This window comes from Ostrea edulis, chromosome 3 (assembly GCF_947568905.1).
Source record: "Ostrea edulis chromosome 3, xbOstEdul1.1, whole genome shotgun sequence".
NCBI lineage: Eukaryota > Metazoa > Mollusca > Bivalvia > Ostreida > Ostreidae > Ostrea > Ostrea edulis.
This window is the reverse complement of record NC_079166.1, coordinates 89271929-89280507: the sequence shown is the minus strand read 5'-3', so window position 1 is coordinate 89280507 and position 8579 is coordinate 89271929. Positions and strand designations below refer to the sequence as shown.

At 35.1% G+C, this 8579-nt stretch overlaps 1 long non-coding RNA gene across 1 annotated transcript; it reads right to left on the bottom strand.

Moving 5' to 3' along the window:
* Nucleotides 1-523: 523 nt before the first annotated feature.
* On the bottom strand, nucleotides 524-6627 carry LOC130052984 (uncharacterized). Its single transcript, XR_008801410.1, has 2 exons — nucleotides 6300-6627; nucleotides 524-1963 (listed from the first exon to the last, which is right to left on the bottom strand). It is a non-coding gene; the product is annotated as an uncharacterized LOC130052984 (long non-coding RNA).
* Between the last annotated feature and the right edge of the window lie 1952 nt (nucleotides 6628-8579).

Sequence of the window (8579 nt, the reverse complement as noted above, 5' to 3'; positions counted from 1 at the left end):
GATGTTTAACTTGTTGACTTAAAATTATCATGAATTATCTCGTTCTTTTATACAGATCACACTCCCTGTACAGACACATGCACGGTAATATGTGTAAATACATGTACATGTGTGTTAATGACATTTTGCCGCCCCCCCCCCCCCCCCCAGGGGGAGGGGGTATATAAACCATGTGTGTTCTTTTCATTCTCTACCTATAGGTGCCATTGCTCGCTAACACCTCTGTCAATGCCGAAATTCTTGTAAAACGCTTTGTAAATTCATATATAAACGTTTGACTTAATTCGCTTAATCAATCATGAATGCAAAATTGAGGGTGTTTTTTTCTTTACCTTGTAAACAATATCCAAATTGTTGATTTTAATCAAATTGAATCATTTCCCCCGATATTTGGCGTTATCTTATCTAAATTAATCATTTTAATTTTTAAATTCCGTTCCGTTCCGTCTTCTGTTCCCTCTTCCATTCCGCGTTTTAGCAACACCCTAATTCAACCAGTTAAAAAATATTGTAAAGTCCAATGGAGAATTATTTTTATTTGATATACCCTTCAATATGATTCCATTATTACAAAAATCACACCATCCATAAATTAGATATGAAATATGATCGCTAAACATTGAATACTTTAAATCTAAAACTGGTGTTAGCCACCGCATACAATAACAGTAATATTAAACCGCGTGTTGTACTCACGTGATGAATAATTGAATTCGTTGAGATTATTAGACGCTGTCCCTGGAGTACATTAAACTGTGTGTAATTAAATCCTGACTGGGATTCAGAAGGTCTAGGCATTGATCACGGGCTCGGTCTATCAGTTTACAAATTGAAAATGAAAGAAATGTCATCAGCACGAGACTTACTGGACTATCTATCCGATATTTGTTAGCTTTGTAAACCCAGTGTTCATTTTAAATTATCGTGTCTGTACATTGTACATTTGAGAATAAAGGAAATAATTTCAAAAGAGACAGAACGAGCCAAGGAATGGCTGTATTAGATGGGCAATCATACTACAGTAATTGCAACACGTTAATGCAAGAATGATGCTCGCTACGAAAGTATAAAAAAAAATCACTTCTACGTATTCCAGACTTTGGAAAATTCTAAGATGACGATCATTTTTGATAATTTAATTACTTCCTAGACTAGATACAATGATGCTCCATTTCTATAATACAATAAAATTTACATCGAAATTTAAAAAAAAAAAAAGAAGATAAATAAAAACCTAACTTTTGATAGAATAAACATGAATCCCCACTATGATCCCAGCATACTCTAAATGACAGAAGTGATATTATACAGATGATACCTTTTCTCTTTTACTTGACTTAGGCTACAATTTTCCGAAAGAAAAAAAAACAACAACATTATATCATACATACATTCCCGCCATTCTATGTAATTCTATAATGGAAATACATCCCCGCCCCTCTATGTCATTTCTATAATGGAAATACATCCCCGCCCCTCTATGTCATTTCTATAATGTAAATACATCCCCGCCCCTCTATGTCATTTCTATAATGTTAATACATCCCCGCCCCTCTATGTAATTTCTACAATTGAAATACATTTCCGCCCCTCTATGTCATTTCAATAATATTTTTTTTTATACATTCCCGCCCTTCTATGTCACTTCTATAATGAAGACATAGATATTACGTCATCATCTCCGTCATGATTTTACTGTTGTTACGTCATCTCTATCATGTAGTCTGTATTCCCGATGTATTCGTCTGATTGGCTGAGGATGACGAAGGCTCCACCCTGTCTCTTAAGCACGGGATGTACAGCGAGAGGGTGCGTTTGACATCCGGTATCTTAAAGGCGTACAAACAAGGATTGATCAAACTGATCAAATAAAGGGGCGTGACTATATAAACCAGCATGCTTCCTTGTGTGACCTTGTCCAGGTGAGTCAGGCGATTAGTGGACACTAGATTTGAATAGATACCTGGCAAAAATAGAAACATTTATAAATAACAGGTGATGACTAAAGTCGCAGATGAATTTTTTACAGACTGTCCTGATCAAGTCAACAACTCTGAGTGATTCGCCATGAAATCGTTGCATATTAATTTTTGTTTTTATCTGACTTGTTCACAATGATCATAATATAATATATTATGCATTAATGATACAGAGATTTTAGTTAGACAGCACCAATGATGAAAATAATAATGATGATACTAATGATTAATGATTTATTGATAATTAGTAATAATGAATAATGATAATGATGATACTAATGATTAATGATTTATTGATAATAGTAATAACGAATAATGATAATGATGATACTAATGATTAATGATTTATTGATAATAGTAATAACGAATAATGATAATGATGATACTAATAATTAATGATTTATTGATAATAGTAATAATGAATAATGATAATGATGATACTAATGATTAATGATTTATTGATAATAGTAATAATGAATAATGATAATGATGATACTAATGATTAATGATTTATTGATAATTAGTAATAACGAATAATGATAATTATGATACTAATGATTAATGATTTATTGATAATTAGTAATAATGAATAATGATAATGGTTATCTGATAACGAATACAGATGATACTAATAAGTTTGACTGATGACAAGGATAATAATAACGATTGACGATAATTATTTTCATGATAATCATTAATGATAATAATGGCGAGCAATGATAATGATAAATAGAAATAATTAATTATAATCGGTACATTAACAAGATTATGAATATCAACTCACATTTCAATATGTGAATATCTTCTAATAGATTTGTTTCAAATATTGCAATTTCTTAACTTTTTTTTTTTTTTAGAATGGATACCAAAGTTTTATGTCATAAGGTATAGCATAAGTGTAGCCGAGTATAGCATAAGTGTAGCCGAATCGTTGTTTTATGTCATAGGGTATAGCATAAGTGTAGCCGAATCGTTGTTTTATGTCATAAGGTATAGCATAAGTGTAGCCGAATCGTTGTTTAAAGAATTTTTTTAATTTGAGAGATGATTTGATAGGTCATTAAGGTAATTCTTAAATAGATCCGGACTTAAATCAACTCCCTGTCTAACACCGTTGCAAGTATGACAGTGACCTATTACATGTAATTAATTACCAGTTTAATACATGAATATCTTTTAGAATACATTTTTTTGACAATTAAAGGTAAGGCTTGCGATATTTTGACATGGAGGGAACAAAGTCATGTTGCATGCAAGGTGAAGATAACGAACAGTGATCAATCTCATAACTCCTACAAGCAATACAAAATAGATAGTTGGGCAAACACGGACCCCTGGACACACCAGAGGTGGGATCAGGTGCCCAGGAGGAGCAAGCATCCCCCGCCGACTGGCCACACCCGCTATCAGTATGTTCAGTAGGAATTTATCTTTGAAAAATTGACTTTTTAAAAACAAATTGCCCGTGTCGTCTTTTGACAAGATGGGCTTAATTTTGTGATGTTTTGCATTTTCGGGATCTTTGTACAAAAAGGAATACTAGTGGTGTAAAAACTACACGAGGCAGACTTATGGATAAAAGGCTGGTAGAATTTTTAAAAAGAGTATTATCTATCAGATTATACTAATTGGTAAAGAAATCTTATTTCAAAACACAAAAATAGTACTTTTTATATCTCGAATAAAATTTTAATTTAAATTGGTTGCGATGGCAACAAAAATGCATATTGAGCAGCTTTACAAGGTCTACGTCAGAAAAAAATCACTTTAAACATAATATCTGGACCATAAACATTTAAGAAAGTGTATAAAATTACTACCCATCCCATCGGACTTTGTTTCCATGGTAACAGATTAAAAAGAATTACTTCATTGATGCGATTTGTCACTTTATTTTATAATGGTATAACTTTTAAAGGGGGCATTGAGTATTTTCATGAACAAAATACAATTCCAGCCCATAAATGATATTCATATTTATCTGTCAAGTATTGTAGTATTACATTTATTAGAAATCAAGATGTTGGCTTTTTTGTTTGTTTTCTAAGTTCAATAAAGTGCATTATCTATATCTTCAATTTTCCGGCTGGTTTTCCACGGTCCTGCTTCGTCATAAATCCCGTGTTTCATTAGCCCAAACCTGTCTTATATACTACATGTTCCACAGCATGATGTTTGTTTATATAGTTGAACAGACGATTGTAATCTTCGCGACAATATAAAACCAAGTCAATGGTGGATCTATAGGTGGGGGGTGGGGGGTGGGGGCTTAATGTAAAGTTAGTAAAACTGACACTTTACAGTTATGTTTTTATGTCGACAAGATTCATGCCGTCATGCAGATGTTCCTTATAAAAAACTAAGAATAATTTAAGATATACTAGAGAATACCCCTCTTTTATTTTTACGTGATCAGATCAGTCGCGTTTTCTACATTTCAAAGTTCATGCGATAAATCGATCGATCGGTGCAAGTAGATGGCATAGCACTGAAATATAAAGTGCATGTAATCAGAGAGGTAATGCATGGGCAGATTTACTTTTTAAAAAAATATATACTTGGGAATGTCATAAACATTTCTTGCTTCGTTAATGTCGAACCTTATCAAATTTGAAGATGGTATTCGCAAACACATTTGATCGATTATAACAGCAATAAAATAAATCCTACTTTCCCTAGCAAGATTCGCAGAGATTACATGTGATAAAAATAAAGATAAACTTCATTATACTTGAAGCAAGTCTATTGTTACTCATCCTAACACGGAGGGGGAGGGGGGCTCCGTGGCCGAGTGATTAGAGCATCGCGCTCAAAATCACACGGCCTCTCACCTCTATCGGCGCGGGTTCGAATCCCGATCGCGCCGGTAAGTGAGAAAGTTTCCCAGTTTAATTTTGGACGGTCGGTGATCTCTTCCCAGGTTCATTGTATCTGGGTTCTCTCTTCCACCAATAAAAACTGGGCGCCATCAGATAACTGAAAATTGTTGAGTGAGGCGGAAATCATCAATCAATCAATCAATCATCCTAACACGTATGGAGTGTACGCCCGATTAAAACACGTCATAGCCACCCATCCGGATATAGTACACCATTCTCTCATCACAAATGTAGAACGTGAAACCCTATCTTGTAGAAAAGTTTCCATTGACTTTTTTTTCATTAGTAAACAATTCGACCCCTTTTGTCCGTGTTCGGACACCCTGGACCTAAATCAATATCTCCATAATGGATATCCAACCCCTTTGCCATGAGCCTTGAATTCCCCAATCTAACATTATCAGATATTGTGAAAGCATTTGAATTCCTCTGGTGTGTCCAGGGGTCCGTGTTTGCCCTACCCTTTTTTGTATTCTTTATAGGCGTTATGGGATTGATCACTGTTCGTTATCTTCACCTCTGCATGGAAAAAAAACCGGGTTAACAAGTGGTATGAAACATGTCACACAGCACTCGACTCAATGGCAGTTTGTATTTGTAAATTACATCATTGTAACGACCATATTTTTTGAGAAATGTTGTTTGAAATGTAACATACCTAGTAAAACACGTTGACTTGTTGTGGTGTTATAGAATATGTTACATAACACAGATATCTGGTGCGATATATGATATAACACAGACATCTGATGTGATATGTGATATAACAGACATCTGGTGTGATATGTGATATAACAGACATCTGGTGTGATATGTGATATAACAGACATCTGATGTGATATGTGATATAACAGACATCTGGTGTGATATGTGATATAACAGACATATGGTGTGATATGTGATATAACATACATCTGGTGTGATATGTGATATAACAGACATCTGATGTGATATGTGATATAACAGACATCTGGTGTGATATGTGATATAACAGACATCTGGTGTGATATGTGATATAACAGACATCTGGTGTGATATGTGATATAACAGACATCTGGTGTGATATGTGATATAACAGACATCTGGTGTGATATGTGATATAACAGACATCTGGTGTGATATGTGATATAACAGACATCTGGTGTGATATGTGATATAACAGACATCTGGTGTGATATGTGATATAACAGACATCTGGTGTGATATGTGATATAACAGACATCTGGTGTGATATGTGATATAACAGACATCTGGTGCGATATGTGATATAACAGACATCTGGTGCGATGTGATATAACAGACATCTGGTGCGATATGTGATATAACAGACATCTGGTGCGATGTGATATAACACAGGCATCTGGTGTGATATGTGATATAACACAGACATATCCGGTGTGATGTGATATAACACACATCTGGTGCGATATGAAATACGTACCGACTGGGAGAATCGCTATGAAGTTGATGCCGACCAATGTCAGTACTACCCGGCCTGGTTTCGACATCCGGTTGGCGGTTGTTCTCGGTGGCACTTGTGACTGGGACTGACCCACACCTATAATATCTACCTTCCGGCTTTGTGAGACTGCGATAATTGCGATGTGGACGTACATAAACAATTGCAACAGCAAAGCACAGAAGATTGCCCAGGAGAAGCCTTCTAAATAGTGTTTCTTCATAACAACAAAATAACTACACAAGTTTGGGTTGATGTCGTCATGAATCCAGAGAAGAACTGGGACCACTAAGAGAATAAGAGACAGAATCCAGATGATACACAGGTACACTTTAACGACAGTTTCATTCATAAATGTGATGTATCGCAATGGGAAAATGATCTTGACGTAACGATCAAAGGTCACTCCGAGGAGGATGAAGACGGAGGCGAATATCACGCTATTGAATGCCGACAAACGGAAGATGCACTCGTAGAATACCTGATGTCTGTTTAAGTTATAGACCACGTTGGTCAAGGTGAGAAATCCCGTGAGTCCGTCCGCCACCGCGAGATTTGTGATGAAGTAGGCGGCGTTTTCCCAGTTCCGGTGTCTGTGGAGGATGAGACACAGCGCAAGGACATTAATAAAGACGACCATAAGGCCCACTACGATTGTGATGAAGTTAGTAATGATAAAAATAGGATTGATAACGCCCATGTCCTTCAGCCTGTTGTAGAATCGGAAAGCACCAATGACGTGTCACTGTTTTATCTTATATACCGTAACAGTCCGAGAACCTACCGATTCTCTGGGGAAAATAGATTGACCGCATCATTTCAAATGGCACTAAAACACCGACATCTTCTGTCAAATTAAATTTAGATAAAATAATAACTAAGCTTATCACATGTTCAGCATACCTTAGCTTCAATATTATACCACTGCTTAGTAACAAAATCCGTAAAATGTGAAATTCTTACCACAAATAATGCGAGCATCTTCTACAAACAATGTGTGTCCGTGGACGGTGATTTTCACTCTGAATTTTAGTATACTGACAACGTTAGTTTTCAAAATCGATTTTGTTAAGGTTGCTGTGATTTCTTTAAAGATTGATGGATGTTTGAAAGAGATCCGTTTTGTCGCAAGTGAAAGTTTAAAGATGCACTAATTCAATATTAGCACGCAATTCATCACGAAGAAGGTTAAGAGGACCATAAAATATCCCGCTCACCGTGTCATCCTTACACGTCACAGTTTCCTTTCCAGCATTTTCTGAAATCCCAATTCAATATTTTCAAACATTATATATTTAAATTTTAAAACCTTTTGTGAACTCGCAAACCAATATCTTTAGAAATTAATCTAGATTTTAGAGCTTTTTGTGTAATCCCAATCCAATGTTGTTGGTTTTTTAAAAAAAGATATATTGAATTTTTTAAGGCTTTTCTATTTAAATCCCAATCTAATGTTTAGATACTGTAGATTGGGAAATAATCACGATGGTTTTAATTTCACTATGTTCACGATTTATCTTTTCCCGCGAAATTAAACCCATAGTGAATAATGAAGTACAAATATTTGAATGCGGCTATAATTTAAAACAAAGAGAGATAACACTGTTTTATTTTTGTGAACTGGATACTATGATCAGCTGGGGGGAAAGTATTGAATAATTACATTATTTAGCATATGAATGCATACACACAATATGATATTTTAGTATACATGTACTTGTACACTTTTAACTGCTTTTAACACTGCAGGTCGCATTGAATTTGCACATTGTCATTATATACCGGCTTTTTCAAAAGCCCTTGTTACTAGTTCCTTGTCTTGACCCATTATATCAGTGGCTCTCACGAGCCATTTAGCGTGGATCGGTTTTATTTTCGACAACCGCAAGTCAATTTCAACATCCTCAATGTCGACACCTTTTTCTAGAGAAGTTTAATTTCGTTCGCATAGTATGTCTGGAAGTCGGATTTTAAAAGTATATACGTAAATTTTGAATCCCAATCCAATGTTTCCAATGGAAACCATACATGTACAGGAAATCTCAATGTCAGGTTTCCGCAAAGTTTCCTTATGGCTTGGTTTCAGTTTTGCAGAAACTAATGTTTTCATCCAGTGCATATGTTAGATATGATATATAACGAACACAAAAACACAAAAGGTTCAACACCGGAACTTCTCATTCATGAAAAGAAAAGTTGACCTGTACCGGGATATCTATGTACAACGTTTTTATACACAAGATCGTAAATACTGAGTTAGCG